The sequence below is a fragment of the Bombina bombina genome, chromosome 8 (assembly GCF_027579735.1).
Source record: "Bombina bombina isolate aBomBom1 chromosome 8, aBomBom1.pri, whole genome shotgun sequence".
Lineage (NCBI taxonomy): Eukaryota > Metazoa > Chordata > Amphibia > Anura > Bombinatoridae > Bombina > Bombina bombina.
Window position 1 is genome coordinate 344090936 of NC_069506.1, and position 18247 is coordinate 344109182.

The following is an 18247-nucleotide window of genomic DNA, read 5'->3' on the forward strand; positions in this document are numbered from 1 at the left end:
AAAATCCTAAAACTAAGCCCCAAATAGGTAGTCACCGTTCCTGAAGTCCGACGGAGAAGGTCTTCTTCCAGGCGGCTCCATCATCTTCTATCTTTATCAGGAGCAAAGGAAGCATGGAGCGGTGGTACGGAGCTGGCTTCCCCGATGCATGGATCCTCAGCGGCGTTCTTCAGCGGCGGTGGTCCTCAGGAGCAGTTAGGCTCCTCTTTATGCAATTGTCCATTGCACACTGAAGATTGAATGCAAGGTACTCCATATTTATTAGGGTACATTGCATTCCTTTTGGCTGAAATTTTAAAATCAGCCAATAGGATGAGAGCTACTGAAATCTTATTGGTGGATTTGAACAGCCAATAGGATTTCAGTAGCTCTAATCCTATTGGCTGATTTCAAAATTTCAACCAATAGGAATGCAAGGTACCCCAAATTGAATGCGGTACCTTGCATTCAATCTTCAGTGTACCACGGACATCGGATGAAGAGGAGCCTCCACGCCGACGAGGACCGCCGATGTTGAGGACTGCCGCTGAGGATCCACGCATCGGGGAAGACAGCTCCGCCCTTCCGCTCCATGCTGCCTTTGTTCCGGATAAAGATAGAAGATGATGGAGCTGCCTGGAAGAAGACCTTCTCCTCCGGACTTCAGGAATGGTGAATACCTATTTGGGGTGTCTTTTTTTTTTTTAGATTAGGGCTTTTTGAGCTGAAAAAGAGCTGATTGCCCTTTTAAGGGTAGTAAAAGAGCTGTATGCCCTTTTAAGGGCAATGCCCATACAAATGCCCCTTTAGGGGCAATGGGTAGTTTAGTTTTTTTTTTTAGTGTTAGGTTTTTTATTTTGGGGGGTTTGGTGGGTGGGGGGTTTTACTGTTATGAGGTAATTTGTAATTTGTTTAGGTAAAAGAGCGGTTTAACTTAGGGCAATGCCCTACAAAAGCCATTTTAAGGGCTATTGGTAGTTTAGTATTAGATTAGGGGGTGTTTTTTTTGGGAGGGGTGTTTTTTTTTGGGGGGGGTTTATAGGGGTATTAGTTTAGGTTTAAATTTTTTATTTTGGATAGCTTTGTTTATTTTTTTCTGTAATTTTAATGTTTTTATTTTGTGTAACCTGTGCTTTGGGGTTTGTAGTTTTTTTTTAAAAAAAATAGACTGCCCTCTTGGCAGTCTTATTGCCTAGTTTGTTATAAACAGCTTTAATATGGAGTTTTTATATACATACACACACACACATTTATATATATATACTGTACATTGATTACAGTAACTAGTATCATTTTTCAGCAAATAGTTTGATGCTGGATAAGGGTATCTTTTTCCTGCCTTTTGTTTATATATATATATATATATATATATACTGTATATAAACACTGTATATATACATTTACTAAACATTTTTGTAATAATCATGTATTATTTAAAGATGATTTAACTAACAACATTAACACAAATTTGGGTATGGAGTGACTTAAATATGTAGGGGTTAATCGTCTGTCTTTCATAGGTATGCTATAAATATGTTGAGTTTACTGTTCCTTTAAATAATACTGTTTTACTAGGCTTTTTTATACAATAAAGAATCGGCATTAGTAATATCTGTTAGACATGAAACAGACATGTCATTGTGTTTTGGAATACATTTCAGGTAACCTGTCTTTCAGTGGTGGTTTATTATCACTGTGTCTGATATCTCAATTTCATTTTCTCATTTCTACATAATATTTATTATCATCACTTCAGTTAACATGTAAAAATCATTTCCTTAGGATCGGTAAAGCAATGCTTGAAATTCAGAGACCTCATTAACTGCAGTTTATACAGCCGATTTAACTAGGAATAAAATTTCCCAGTTTACAAATGAAACTGTAAAATGTATAATCAGAACCCTATATTTGAAATAACTGTTTTATAGCTAATAAACAACACACATCCTTGCCAGCTGTTCCCTTTATCCCACGACAGTCCTGTTTATTTTCTTGCCCCTTGGTATCATTGTCCTGTAAGTTTCTCCACCTTTGCCCTGAGGAGTTGGCTTTGTTTTTATAGTTTGGGGTTATTTTTGGATGTTTACCTACTTGGGAGCAGGTAGGAACATACTGCACCACTACTTGGGTAATTTGCCATATTGATTTAGTGGAAACATTATCACTAATTGAAAACTCACTGAAATTGATTTTAAAAAAAGAAAGATGAGGTGTTTAATGTCCTTTTATGATAAGTAAATCTGTTTTCATGATATTCTAATGCTCATAACTGCACACTCCGTTAACTCCTCAGATGGTTTATATTGAGACCCCTCACCGGCACTTTGTGCTCGTTTTTGTGTGAGTTATGGATGTGTCTGATCCAAAAATGTTACAAAACCCATAATAAACTGACCGTCACCGCATAGCTTGGCTTTTAATGTCACTCATGCTTATTTAAGTAAATATGAACATTTAATAGCGGAATAAGTCACAATAGTGATCAAATCATAATTTTAAATTATTAAACATTCAGACTTTATTTTTTAAAACTGAAATAAAGAAACATTTTTTTCTTTCATGATATGAGATGAGATAGAACAGCAATTTTATATAACTTCCTGATTTACTGCTATTATCAAATTTTCTTCATTCTCTTGGTATCTTTTGTTGAAAAAAAGCTCAGGATCGTGCGCATGTCTGGAGCGCTTTATGGCAGCAGTTTTGCAAGAATTGTATTTCTTTGCAAGAGCACTATATGGCAGCACTATTACCTGTCATGTCCAGAAGCCAACAAGGTATCACTGCAATAAAGAATACAACTAAGCAAATTTGATAAAAGAAGTAAAATTCATTTTTTTTAACTGTATGTTCTGTCTGATTTACAAAATAAAATGTTGGTGTTTCTTGCCCCTTTTATATTCCTAATTAAAGGGAGATAACAGCCAAAACTGAAATGTGCAGGAGTGTATTATAATGCTGAATAGAAGCATTTTTACAATATACATGTAATGATTCTAGTATCACTGTTTCAGTGGCATATTTATATACTGCTCATGCCCCTTCCACTCTCAGTCATGGGGTACGGTAGTGGTTCTGTGTTATGAGTCCATTTTCAGACCATACATCACCAACTCTCTTAGCAGGATTGGAATTTAATTCTAATTCTGGTGCATGTGCAGCATATGTGTGTATCCCCTTGAAATATAATAGCTTTACAAAAACAAGTATATTGCAAAAATAACGCTATTTAAAATTGTAATTCACCAATGCACATTTCAGTTCTGACTATGATGTCCAGTTAAGTGATTGGGCATTAAAATAATGTTAATTAAAAAACAAAATGACACTGCCCAAATTATCAATTTGTAAAAGCATTCCTGAAAGCTTCCTTACCGGAAATAAGTGAGCTCACACCTGGTTAATAAATAGTAATAAGCCTGATAGAAATGTAAATATAGTTCAATATAATATAAAAATGATATATACAGTATAAATGTGCAATATTTAAATGTGATTTTTGTTTGTGATACTGGTATCTCATATATATATTTATTTATAAATAGCCTAACAACAAGGATAAGGATGGCGCTATACCACAGAAATGATCAATATCTCAGAAGATATACATAAAAACTTCATACACACATAAAAGTAAATCACAGTTAAAATAAAATTAGCACATGAAGCCCATCATCCCAGACAACCAAGGTCACTGTGAAAAATGGCAGTTGAGACAAGGTATACTTACTTCAAATGCCCCCATTCCATCGGCGAGATTACGAGTTTTGCGGTAACAGGGGTGCGTTGCTAACGCTCCTTTTTTTCTTACAGCTCACTTAAGACAACGCTGGTATTACAGGTTTTCTGCAAGCTGGCGTTAGCCTCAGAAAAGTGAGCATTGAGCAAAATTTAGCTCCACATCTCACCTCAATACCAGTGTTCCTTACGGTAGCGGTAAGCTGGCAAAATGTGCTCGTGCACGATTTCCCCATAGGAAACAATGGGGCTGAGCTGGCTGGAAAAAAACCTAACACCTGCAAAAAAGCAGCGTTCAGCTCCTAACGCAGCCCCATTGTTTCCTATGGGGAAATTAATTTTATGTCTGCACCTAACACCCTAACACGAACCCCGAGTCTAAATACCCCTAATCTTACACTTAATAACCCCTAATCTGATGCCCCTGCTATCGCTAACACCTTCATTATATTATTAACCCCTAATCTGCCGCTCCGGACACCTCCGCCACCTACATTATATTTATTAACCCCTAATCTGATGCCCCCAACATTGCCGACACCTACATTATATTTATTAACCCCTAATCTGCCACCCCCAACGTCGCCGCAACTATATTAAATTTATTAACCCCTAATCTGCCCCGCCAACGTCGCCGCCACTATTATACATTTATTAACCCCTAAACCTAAGTCTAACCCTAACCCTAACACCCCCTAACTTAAATAGAATTTAAATACATCTAAATAAATTTACTACAATTAAATAAATTATTCCTATTTAAAACTAAATACTTACCTGTAAAATAAAACCCTAAGCTAGCTACAATATAACTAATAGTTACATTGTAGCTATCTTAGGGTTTATATTTATTTTACAGGCAACTTTGTATTTATTTTAACTAGGTACAATAGTTATTAAATAGTTATTAACTATTTAATAGCTACCTAGTTAAAATAAGTACAAAAGTACCTGTAAAATAAACCCTAACCTAAGTTACAATTACACCTAACACTACACTATAATTAAACTAATTACCTAAACTACCTACAGTTAATTACAATTAAATTAAATAAACTAAATTACGAAAAAAAACAAATACTAAATTACAGAAAAAAAAAAGAATTAAAAGAATTTTAAACTAATTACACCTAATCGAATTCCCTAATAAAATAAAAAAGCCCCCCAAAATAATACAATTCCCTACCCTATAATAAATTACAAATAGCCCTTAAAAGGGCCTTTTGCAGGGCATTGCCCCAAAGTAATCATCTCTTTCACCTGTAAAAAAAATACAATACCCCCCCAACATTAAATCCACCACCCACACACCCAACCCTACTCTAAAACCGACCCAATCCCCCCTTAAAAAAACCTAACACTACCCCCTTGAAGATCACCCTACCTTGAGCCATCTTCACCCAGCCGGGCACAAGTGGTCCTCCAGAGGGGAAGAAGTCTTCATCCTATCTGGCCAGAAGAGGACATCCAGACCGGCAGAAGGCTTCATCCAGGTGGCATCTTCTATCTTCATCCTTCCGGAGCGGAGCGGGTCCATCTTCAAGACATCCGACGCGGAGCATCCTCTTCATCCAACGGACGACGACTGAATGACTGGTCCTTTAAGTGATGTCATCCAAGATGGTGTCCCTTGAATTCCGATTGGCTGATAGAATCCTATCAGCCAATCAGAATTAAGGTAGGAAAAATCCTATTGGCTGATGCAATCAGCCAATAGGATTGACCTCACATTCTATTGGCTGATTGGAACAGCCAATATAATGCGAGCTCAATCCTATTGGCTGATTGGATCAGCCAATCGGATTGAACTTCAATCCTATTGGCTGATTGAATCAGCCAATAGGATTTTTCCTACCTAAATTTCGATTGGCTGATAGGATTCTATCAGCCAATCGGAATTCAAGGTACGCCAATTTGGATGACGTCACTTAAAGGACCAGTCATTCAGTCGTCGGCCGTCGGATGAAGAGGATGCTCCACGTCGGATGTCTTGAAGATGGACCCGCTCCGCTCCGGAAGGATGAAGATAGAAGATGCCGCCTGGATGAAGCCTTCTGCTGGTCTGGATGTCCTCTTCTGGCCGGATAGGATGAAGACTTCTTCCCCTCTGGAGGTCCACTTGTGCCCGGCTGGGTGAAGATGGCTCAAGGTAGGGTGATCTTCAAGGGGTTAGTGTTAGGTTTTTTAAGGGGGGATTGGGTGGATTTTAGAGTAGTGTTGGGTGTGTGGGTGGTGGGTTTTAATGTTGGGAGTATTGTATTTTTTTTTACAGGTAAAAGAGCTGATTACTTTGTGGCAATGCCCTGCAAAAGGCCCTTTTAAGGGCTATTTGTAATTTAGTATAGGGTAGGGAATTTTATTATTTTGGGGGGCTTTTTTATTTTATTAGGAGGATTAGATTAGGTGTAATTAGTTTAAAATTCTTGTAATTCTTTTTTTTTTCCTGTAATTTAGTGTTTGTTTTTTTCATAATTTAGTTTATTTAATTTAATTGTAATTAATTGTAGGTAGTTTAGGTAATTAGTTTAATTATAGTGTAGTGTTAGGTGAAATTGTAATTTAGGTTAGGGTTTATTTTACAGGTACTTTTGTACTTATTTCAGCTAGGTAGTTATTAAATAGTTAATAACTATTTAATAACTATTCTACCTAGTTAAAATAAATACAAAGTTGCCTGTAAAATAAATATAAATCCTAAGATAGCTACAATGTAACTATTAGTTATATTGTAACTAGCTTAGGGTTTATTTTATTGGTAAGTATTTAGTTTTAAATAGGAATTATTTAAGTAATGATAGTAGGTTTTATTTAGATTTATTATAATTATATTTAAGTTAGGAGGTGTTAGGGTTAGGGTTAGACTTAGGTTTAGGGGTTAATAAATTTAGTGTTGGGGCGACAGATTAGGGGTTAATAAATGTAGGTAGGTGTCGGCGATGTTAGGGGCGGCAGATTAGGGGTTAATAATATGTAACTAGTGTTTGTGATGAAGGAGTGCAGCGGTTTAGGGGTTAATATGTTTATTATAGTGGCGGCGATGTCGGGAGTGGCAGATTAGGGGTTAATAAATTTATTTATTTTGTTTAATTTAAATTATATTTAAGTTAGGGGGGGTTAGACTTAGGTTTAGGGGTTAATAAATTTAATATAGTAGCGGCGACGTTGGGGTCAGAAGACTAGGGGTTAATAAATGTAGGTAGGTGTTGGCTATGTTAGGGACGCAGATTAGGGGTTAGTAAAAATTAACTAGTGTTTGCAAGGCGGGAGTGCGGCGGTTTAGGGGTTAATAAATTTAGTATAGTGGCGGCGATGTTGGGGGTGGCAGATTAGGGGTTAAACATTTTATTTAAGTGTTTCCGATGTGGGGGGGGGGCTCAGTTTAGGGGTTAATAGGTAGTTTATGGGTGTTAGTGTACTTTTAGCACTTTAGTTAAGAGCTTTATGTTCCGGCGTTAGCCCATAAAACTCTTAACTACTGACTTTTAAATGCGGTAGGAGTCTTGCCAGGAGAGGTTCTACCGCTCACTTTTTTAGGCGATCGTAATACTGGCGTTAGGCAAATCCCATTAAAAAGATAGGATACGCAATTGACGTAAGGGGATTTGCGGTAAGCTAAAATCGCAGAAAAAAAGTGAGCTGTAGACCCTTACCTGCCTGACTCGTAATACCAGCGGGCGTTAAAAAGCAGCGTTGGGACCCCTCAACACTGCTTTTTAAGGCTAACGCAAGACTCGTAATCTAGCCGCATATGAGGTAAGTATAAGGTGTGTCAGTCAAGTACTTGGCACCTCCCAGAGTATGGAAATTGATAGAATGGAGATGGTTCTTTCAAAGTATCAGAAGAGACAAATCTCCAGCAGTCAAAGTGTGGTGTCGTGTGGACTTTTTTCCACCTCAGTATTCTATTAGGGTCAGTCTCTCAGTCATGATGTAAGAAGACAAAACCAAAGAAACAGCTCATAGCGTAACACTGTTTAATATAATAAAGAATACACACAAGTGATGATCACACTTACATTTAAAACCCTCACAATTATGAGGTATATACACAGCACAAGTTACAGGTGATTTCTACATACGACAACTCAACAACAACAGCAGCAGCAGCAAAAGTTCAGTTTCATAAAATCAAGTAGCTACTGGGAAATGCTCTATAAATAAAAGCAAGTGACCAAGTATTTAAATCTAAATCTAAACCTTACGCGTTTCGAAGGGTGATACTGAATATATTCCCTTCTTCTTCAGAGGTGTAGGGGAAAGCAGTGACCGTAGTCCTTAAATTTCGCTTCAGCTGACCGATAACGTTCATCTAGTGGGCGTTACTTCCTGGTTTACAGGTTGTTGCGAGGAGCGCTACTAGCGTCAACGTCATTACATTATTTGGGTGACTTAAGCACCAGGGAGTAGAGTGGAGCAATCGGTTGCTATGGACGCATAATCAGCTGTCCAAATGGAATAACCCAGCTGTCTCTTGTGATACTCGCAGCAATACCGGAATCCTCAATACATTATAATAATAGGTATAAGACCATAATGTAAATATTTAAAAATAAATATATCAATTTAAAAACTCTAAAAACATATTACTTCAATGGCTCCTATATAAACTATAGTATTAATAGAAGCCCTAATAATAGCAATTAAGTTGCTATATTAAGATTTACCCAATAAATTTTAAAATACTTTACTCCCATAAATAATAATAATAATAATGGTAATAGGACACACTAATATACATTTAAGCAAAAAAAAAGGAGAAAATTATTTTTTTTGTATTCTTTCTATAGATATGAGAAAAACCTAATAGTATATATATATAGACAATATTTGTATATAATTTCTGGGACTGATTCCCTAACATCTTCCCTTTCAGAATATGTGGACTATTTTCTGCAGCCTATTGTACCAATGATGAAGGATACTGCAGACACCATAGCCAAAATGACCAATTTGAAATGGGAGGATGGGTTCTTTTGGGTGACTGTAGATGTTACGGCACTTCATACTAATATCCCACACTGCCTTGGCTTAGAAGCCATACAATTTTGGCTAAATTCTCTAACTAACCTTATGTTAAGAAAACAAGAATTCCTTTTAGAATCCATTGGCTTCATTCTGGAAAATTATTTCTTTCTATTTGAGAATTATTTTTACTTACAGGTTGGTGGTACAGCTATGGGCACTAAATTCGCCCCTAGCTACGCCAACCTGTATATGTGTTTTTGGGAAGAAAAAAGTATCTGGCACAATAATCCATATATAGAAAATATAACTTGAGCCAGATACATAGACAATATCATTCTAGTTTGGAAAGGTGAGGAAGAAACGCTAAAGGAATTTATCAAGTATCTGAATAATAATAATATGAACTTGAAATTCACTGAAAAATATAGTAGAACAGAAATTGAATTTCTAGATTAATACCTGTTCTACGGAAATAGGGGGGTAAACAACCAGACCTTTTGTAAAAGAGACAGACAGCAATGGATACATCCATGCTTCCACTGGCCACCATCCCACTTGGATTAAAAATATACCTCTAGGTCAAACTTTGAAAAGGAATCCAAGAATTTAAAGATGAAATTCTTGGAGAAAGGATATAAAAAACATGGATAGAGTCGGCCTATGATAAAATTAAAAACAAAGATACAAATACACATGGGGAGAAAATTGAAGTAGAAAAGAAAGAAATGGATGATAGGGGCACAATTAATGGTAAGAACAATATTAGTTTTATCTCCACCTCTAGTGAAGGATCTAATGGAATAAAACAGAGTCTCTCAAAACATTGGGACATCTTAAAGGGACATTATACACTCATTTTTTCTTTCCATAAATGTTTTGTAGATGATCTATTTATATAGCCCATGAAGTTTTTTAAAAAAAATAATTGTATAGTTTTGCTTATTTTTAAATAACATTGCTCAGATTTTCAGACTCCTAACCAAGCCCCAAAGTTTTATGTGAGTACGGATGTATACCTGCTCCAGCTTGCTCCTGTTTGTGTAAAGGGTCTTTTCATATGCAAAAGAAGGGGGAGGGGGAAAAGTGTCTTATTTCCCACTTGCAGTGGGCTTTCCACCTACCTTTTCAACAGAGCTAAACTGAAAGCTTCTAAGCAAGTTTTTAAACAGTTTTATACTGGATTTTTATATCAGTATCTGTGCATCTTATTCTGTATAGTAGTGTCTATGACATGCAGTTATATGACAATTAGTGTATACTGTATGTTTATATCAGTATCTGTACATATTCTGTATAGTAGTGTCTATTACATGCAGTTATATGACAATTAGTGTATACTGTATATTTATATCAGTATCTGTACATATTCTGTATAGTAGTGTCTATTACATGCAGTTATATGACAATTAGTATATACTGTATATTTATATCAGTAGCTGTTCATATTCTGTATAGTAGTGTCTATTACATGCATTTATATGACAATTAGTGTATACTGTATATTTATATCAGTATCAGTACATATTCTGTATAGTATTGTCTATTACATGCAGTTATATGATAATTAGTGTATACTGTATATTTATATCAGTAGCTGTACATTTTCTGTATAGTGGTGTCTATTACATGCAGTTATATGACAATTAGTGTATACTGTATATTTATATCAGTATCTGTACATATTCTGTATAGTAGTGTCTATTACATGCAGTTATATGACAATTAGTGTATACTGTATATTTATATCAGTATCTGTACATATTCTGTATAGTAGTGTCTATTACATGCAGTTATATGACAATTAGTGTATACTGTATATTTATATCAGTATCTGTACATATTCTGTATAGTAGTGTCTATTACATGCAGTTATATGACAATTAGTGTATACTGTATATTTATATCAGTATCTGTACATATTCTGTATAGTAGTGTCTGTTACATGCAGTTATATGTAATTAGTGTATACTGTATATTTATATCAGTATCTGTACATATTCTGTATAGTAGTGTCTGTTACATGCAGTTATATGACAATTAGTGTATACTGTAAATTTATATCAGTATCTGTACATATTCTGTATAGTAGTGTCTATTACATGCAGTTATATGACAATTAGTATATACTGTATATTTATATCAGTATCTGTACATAGTCTGTATAGTAGTGTCTATTACATGCAGTTATATGACAATTAGTGTATACTGTATATTTATATCAGTATCTGTACATATTCTGTATAGTAGTGTCTATTACATGCAGTTATATGACAATTAGTGTATACTGTATATTTATATCAGTATCTGTACATATTCTGTATAGTAGTGTCTGTTACATGCAGTTATATGTAATTAGTGTATACTGTATATTTATATCAGTATCTGTACATATTCTGTATAGTAGTGTCTGTTACATGCAGTTATATGACAATTAGTGTATACTGTAAATTTATATCAGTATCTGTACATATTCTGTATAGTAGTGTCTATTACATGCAGTTATATGACAATTAGTATATACTGTATATTTATATCAGTATCTGTACATAGTCTGTATAGTAGTGTCTATTACATGCAGTTATATGACAATTAGTGTATACTGTATATTTATATCAGTATCTGTACATATTCTGTATAGTAGTGTCTATTACATGCAGTTATATGACAATTAGTATATACTGTATATTTATATCAGTATCTGTACATAGTCTGTATAGTAGTGTCTATTACATGCAGTTATATGACAATTAGTGTATACAGTATATTTATATCAGTATCTGTACATATTCTGTATAGTAGTGTCTATTACATGCAGTTATATGACAATTAGTGTATATTGTATATTTATATCAGTATCTGTACATAGTCTGTATAGTAGTGTCTATTACATGCAGTTATATGACAATTAGTGTATACTGTATATTTATATCAGTATCTGTACATATTCTGTATAGTAGTGTCTATTACATGCAGTTATATGACAATTAGTGTATACTGTATATTTATATCAGTATCTGTACATATTCTGTATAGTAGTGTCTATTACATGCAGTTATATGACAATTAGTATATACTGTATATTTATATCAGTATCTGTACATATTCTGTATAGTAGTGTCTATTACATGCAGTTATATGACAATTAGTGTATACTGTATATTTATATCAGTATCTGTACATATTCTGTATAGTAGTGTTTGTTACATGCAGTTATATGACAATTAGTGTATACTGTATATTTATATCAGTATCTGTACATATTCTGTATAGTAGTGTCTATTACATGCAGTTATATGACAATTAGTGTATACTGTATATTTATATTAGTATCTGTACATATTCTGTATAGTAGTGTCTATTACATGCAGTTATATGACAATTAGTGTATACTGTATATTTATATCAGTATCTGTACATATTCTGTATAGTAGTGTCTATTACATACAGTTATATGACAATTAGTGTATACAGTATATTTATATCAGTATCTGTACATATTCTGTATAGTAGTGTCTATTACATGCAGTTATATGACAATTAGTGTATACTGTATATTTATATCAGTGTCTGTACATATTCTGTATAGTAGTGTCTATTACATGCAGTTATATGACAATTAGTGTATACTGTATATTTATATCAGTAGTATCTGTACATATTCTGTATAGTAGTGTCTATTACATGCAGTTATATGACAATTAGTGTATACTGTATATTTATATCAGTATCTGTACATAGTCTGTATAGTAGTGTCTGTTACATGCAGTTATATGACAATTAGTGTATACTGTATATTTATATCAGTATCTGTACATATTCTGTATAGTAGTGTCTATTACATGCAGTTACATGACAATTAGTGTATACTGTATATTTATATCAGTATCTGTACATATTCTGTATAGTAGTGTCTATTACATGCAGTTATATGACAATTAGTGTATACTGTATATTTATATCAGTATCTGTACATATTATGTATAATAGTGTCTATTACATGCAGTTATATGACAATTAGTGTATACTGTATATTTATATCAGTATCTGTACATAATCTGTATAGTAGTGTCTATTACATGCAGTTATATGACAATTAGTGTATACTGTATATTTATATCAGTATCTGTACATATTCTGTATAGTAGTGTCTATTACGTGCAGTTATATGACAATTAGTGTATACTGTATATTTATATCAGTATCTGTACATATTCTGTATAGTAGTGTCTATTACATGCAGTTATATGTAATTAGTGTATACTGTATATTTATATCAGTATCTGTACATATTCTGTATAGTAGTGTCTATTACATGCAGTTATATGTAATTAGTGTATACAGTATATTTATATCAGTATCTGTACATATTCTGTATAGTAGTGTCTATTACATGCAATTATATGAGAATTAGTGTAGACTGTATATTTATATCAGTATCTGTACATATTCTGTATAGTAGTGTCTATTACATGCAGTTATATGACAATTAGTGTATACTGTATATTTATATCAGTATCTGTACATATTCTGTATAGTACTGTCTATTACATGCAGTTATATGACAATTAGTGTATACTGTATATTTATATCAGTATCTGTACATATTCTGTATAGTAGTGTCTGTTACATGCAGTTATATAACAATTAGTGTATACTGTATATTTATATCAGTATCTGTACATATTATGTATAATAGTGTCTATTACATGCAGTTATATGACAATTAGTGTATACTGTATATTTATATCAGTATCTGTACATATTCTGTATAGTAGTGTCTATTACATGCAATTATATGACAATTAGTGTAGACTGTATATTTATATCAGTATCTGTACATATTCTGTATAGTAGTGTCTATTACATGCAGTTATATGACAATTAGTGTATACTGTATGTTTATATCATTATCAGTACATATTCTGTGTAGTAGTGTCTATTACATACAGTTATATGACAATTAGTGTATACTGTATATTTATATCAGTATCTGTACATATTCTGTATAGTACTGTCTATTACATGCAGTTATATGACAATTAGTGTATACTGTATATTAATATCAGTATCTGTACATATTCTGTATAGTAGTGTATATTACATGCAGTTATATGACAATTAGTGTATACTGTATATTTATATCAGTATCTGTACATATTCTGTATAGTAGTGTCTGTTACGTGCAGTTATATGACAATTAGTGTATACTGTATATTTATATCAGTATCTGTACATATTCTGTATAGTAGTGTCTATTACATGCAGTTATATGACAATTAGTGTATACTGTATATTTATATCAGTATCTGTACATATTCTGTATAGTAGTGTCTGTTACATGCAGTTATATGACAATTAGTGTATACTTTATATTTATATCAGTATCTGTACATATTCTGTATAGTAGTATCTATTACATGCAGTTATATGTAATTAGTGTATATTGTATATTTATATCAGTATCTGTACATATTCTGTATAGTAGTGTCTGTTACATGCAGTTATATGACAGTGTATACTATATATTTATATCAGTATCTGTACATATTCTGTATAGTAGTGTCTGTTACATGCAGTTATATGACAATTAGTGTATACTGTATATTTATATCAGCATCTGTACATATTCTGTATAGTAGTGTCTATTACATGCAGTTATATGACAATTAGTGTATACTGTATATTTATATCAGTATCTGTACATATTATGTATAATAGTGTCTATTACATGCAGTTATATGACAATTAGTGTATACTGTATATTTATATCAGTATCTGTACATAATCTGTATAGTAGTGTCTATTACATGCAGTTATATGACAATTAGTGTATACTGTATATTTATATCAGTATCTGTACATATTCTGTATAGTAGTGTCTATTACATGCAGTTATATGTAATTAGTGTATACTGTATATTTATATCAGTATCTGTACATATTCTGTATAGTAGTGTCTATTACATGCAGTTATATGTAATTAGTGTATACTGTATATTTATATCAGTAGTATCTGTACATATTCTGTATAGTAGTGTCTATTACATGCAGTTATATGACAATTAGTGTATACTGTATATTTATATCAGTATCTGTACATATTCTGTATAGTAGTGTCTATTACATGCAATTATATGAGAATTAGTGTAGACTGTATATTTATATCAGTATCTGTACATATTCTGTATAGTAGTGTCTATTACATGCAGTTATATGACAATTAGTGTATACTGTATATTTATATCAGTATCTGTACATATTCTGTATAGTACTGTCTATTACATGCAGTTATATGACAATTAGTGTATACTGTATATTTATATCAGTATCTGTACATATTCTGTATAGTAGTGTCTGTTACATGCAGTTATATAACAATTAGTGTATACTGTATATTTATATCAGTATCTGTACATATTATGTATAATAGTGTCTATTACATGCAGTTATATGACAATTAGTGTATACTGTATATTTATATCAGTATCTGTACATATTCTGTATAGTAGTGTCTATTACATGCAATTATATGACAATTAGTGTAGACTGTATATTTATATCAGTATCTGTACATATTCTGTATAGTAGTGTCTATTACATGCAGTTATATGACAATTAGTGTATACTGTATGTTTATATCATTATCAGTACATATTCTGTGTAGTAGTGTCTATTACATGCAGTTATATGACAATTAGTGTATACTGTATATTTATATCAGTATCTGTACATATTCTGTATAGTAGTGTCTATTACATACAGTTATATGACAATTAGTGTATACTGTATATTTATATCAGTATCTGTACATATTCTGTATAGTAGTGTCTATTACATACAGTTATATGACAATTAGTGTATACTGTATATTATATCAGTATCTGTACATATTCTGTATAGTAGTGTCTATTACATGCAGTTATATGACAATTAGTGTATACTGTATATTAATATCAGTATCTGTACATATTCTGTATAGTAGTGTATATTACATGCAGTTATATGACAATTAGTGTATACTGTATATTTATATCAGTATCTGTACATATTCTGTATAGTACTGTCTATTACATGCAGTTATATGACAATTAGTGTATACTGTATATTAATATCAGTATCTGTACATATTCTGTATAGTAGTGTATATTACATGCAGTTATATGACAATTAGTGTATACTGTATATTTATATCAGTATCTGTACATATTCTGTATAGTAGTGTCTGTTACGTGCAGTTATATGACAATTAGTGTATACTGTATATTTATATCAGTATCTGTACATATTCTGTATAGTAGTGTCTATTACATGCAGTTATATGACAATTAGTGTATACTGTATATTTATATCAGTATCTGTACATATTCTGTATAGTAGTGTCTGTTACATGCAGTTATATGACAATTAGTGTATACTTTATATTTATATCAGTATCTGTACATATTCTGTATAGTAGTATCTATTACATGCAGTTATATGTAATTAGTGTATATTGTATATTTATATCAGTATCTGTACATATTCTGTATAGTAGTGTCTGTTACATGCAGTTATATGACAGTGTATACTATATATTTATATCAGTATCTGTACATATTCTGTATAGTAGTGTCTGTTACATGCAGTTATATGACAATTAGTGTATACTGTATATTTATATCAGCATCTGTACATATTCTGTATAGTAGTGTCTATTACATGCAGTTATATGACAATTAGTGTATACTGTATATTTATATCAGTATCTGTACATATTCTGTATAGTAGTGTCTATTACATGCAGTTATATGACAATTAGTGTATACTGTATATTTATATCAGTACCTGTACATATTCTGTATAGTACTGTCTATTACATGCAGTTATATGTAATTAGTGTATGCTGTATATTTATATCAGTATCTGTACATATTCTGTATAGTAGTGTCTATTACATGCAGTTATATGACAATTAGTGTATACTGTATATTTATATCAGTATCTGTACATATTCTGTATAGTAGTGTCTATTACATGCAGTTATATGACAATTAGTGTATACTGTATATTTATATCAGTCTGTATATATTCTGTATAGTAGTGTCTATTGCATGCAGTTATATGACAATTAGTGTATGCTGTCCCTTTAAAGGGACACTCAAGTCAAAATTAAACTTCATGATTCAGATACAGCAGCAATTTTAAACAACTTTCCAATTTACTTCCATTAACAAAATGTGCACAGTCTTTTTATATTTACACTTTTTGAGTCACCAACTCCTACTGAGCATGTGCAAGAACTCACAGCATATACGTATATGCATTTGTGATTGGCTGATGGCTGTCACATGATACAGGGGGAGTGGAAATAAGCATAACTTTGCAATTTATTTAACAAAAATCTACTACTCATTTGAATTTCAGACTAAGTGCTATTGCATTGTCTTCTTATCATGCATTTGTTGATTATGCAAATCTACTGTAATGACTGGTCCTTTAAGGAAAGATGATTTCTTACGGGACAAGATAGGGATAAAACCCAGTTGTGTCTTCAGGAAAAATAGGAATCTAAAAACTATAATAGCCCCAAGTCAACTAAGAGAAAGTTAATGCAAACAACACATGGCTGACAACAGGTACTAAAGGATTCTATAAGTGTTTTAGACTTGATTGTCCTTCCTGTGAACACATTGTATGATGGGAATAAACCAACTAGAGTAGTGTCGTGCTAAAAGCATATGTTGCACATTACTTATTATCATGAACATGTATTTGTTACAATAGTATCGCTTTCCCTTTAAATCAGAATCAATCTCTCCACTTCCGCTATAAAAGCCAAAGCTCATTCCATACTTTGCTTGGTATTAATACCCGCTCTTAGTGAGAGTCTCTTTTATAGATACAACATAAAATTCTACCTGCAAGCCTAAAGCTTTACCCCACTCGCTACATTTGAAAGTGTCATCTGACTGAGTTACCAGCCTTCAATCTTCGCCGTTAACTGTCAGCCTCTCCGGAACTCCAGCCGGCGGTGACATCACACGCCAGCTTCTTCGACACCGAATGCTCTGTCTCTGCTGCTGTTCGCATCCGGAAGGTAAAACTTATCACTCCATCTCAGCAGGTATACTGTGCGCCTACTGCTTGCAAAAGGTATTCTGAACTGCTAAAGTAATTGTGTAACAGATTACGCTATCTAGCACCAATATTTATTGCTAATGTAAACCAATTCACAAAGCAAGTATCCACTTGTATCTGTGCTATTCACAACTAACCAGTAGATCTACTTGTTGCAACATACTATATGTTAACACTTCCCAGGTTCTTTATTGCTTGTTGTTCTGCTGCAATTATTAAGTGTATCAACTCACAGGTGGCAGCGTTAGAACAAAATGCTAAAGATAACCATCAACTAAACAGCTCCAGGGATTCTTGGGGAGTTTAACATTACTCTGCACAGTAATTGATGTTTTTTCCCACTAATCTCACTGCTACACTATATTCACATGAACCATTTTCAGCAGTTGAGGTTCACAACATAGCCTCTGTTATATTTCAGATTTGATCTAACCTCACAAGTAGTTAA

At 32.9% G+C, this 18247-nt stretch overlaps 1 protein-coding gene across 1 annotated transcript in view; it reads right to left on the minus strand.

Annotated features, from left to right (window-relative positions):
* GRIK4 (glutamate ionotropic receptor kainate type subunit 4) overlaps positions 1–8035 on the minus strand; it is a 777161-nt gene extending 769126 nt beyond the window's left edge. The window contains exon 1 of the mRNA XM_053691193.1: positions 7920–8035. The gene's annotated coding sequence lies outside the window, so the exon portion shown is untranslated. The remainder of the gene's footprint in view (positions 1–7919) is intronic.
* Positions 8036–18247: the final 10212 nt, after the last annotated feature.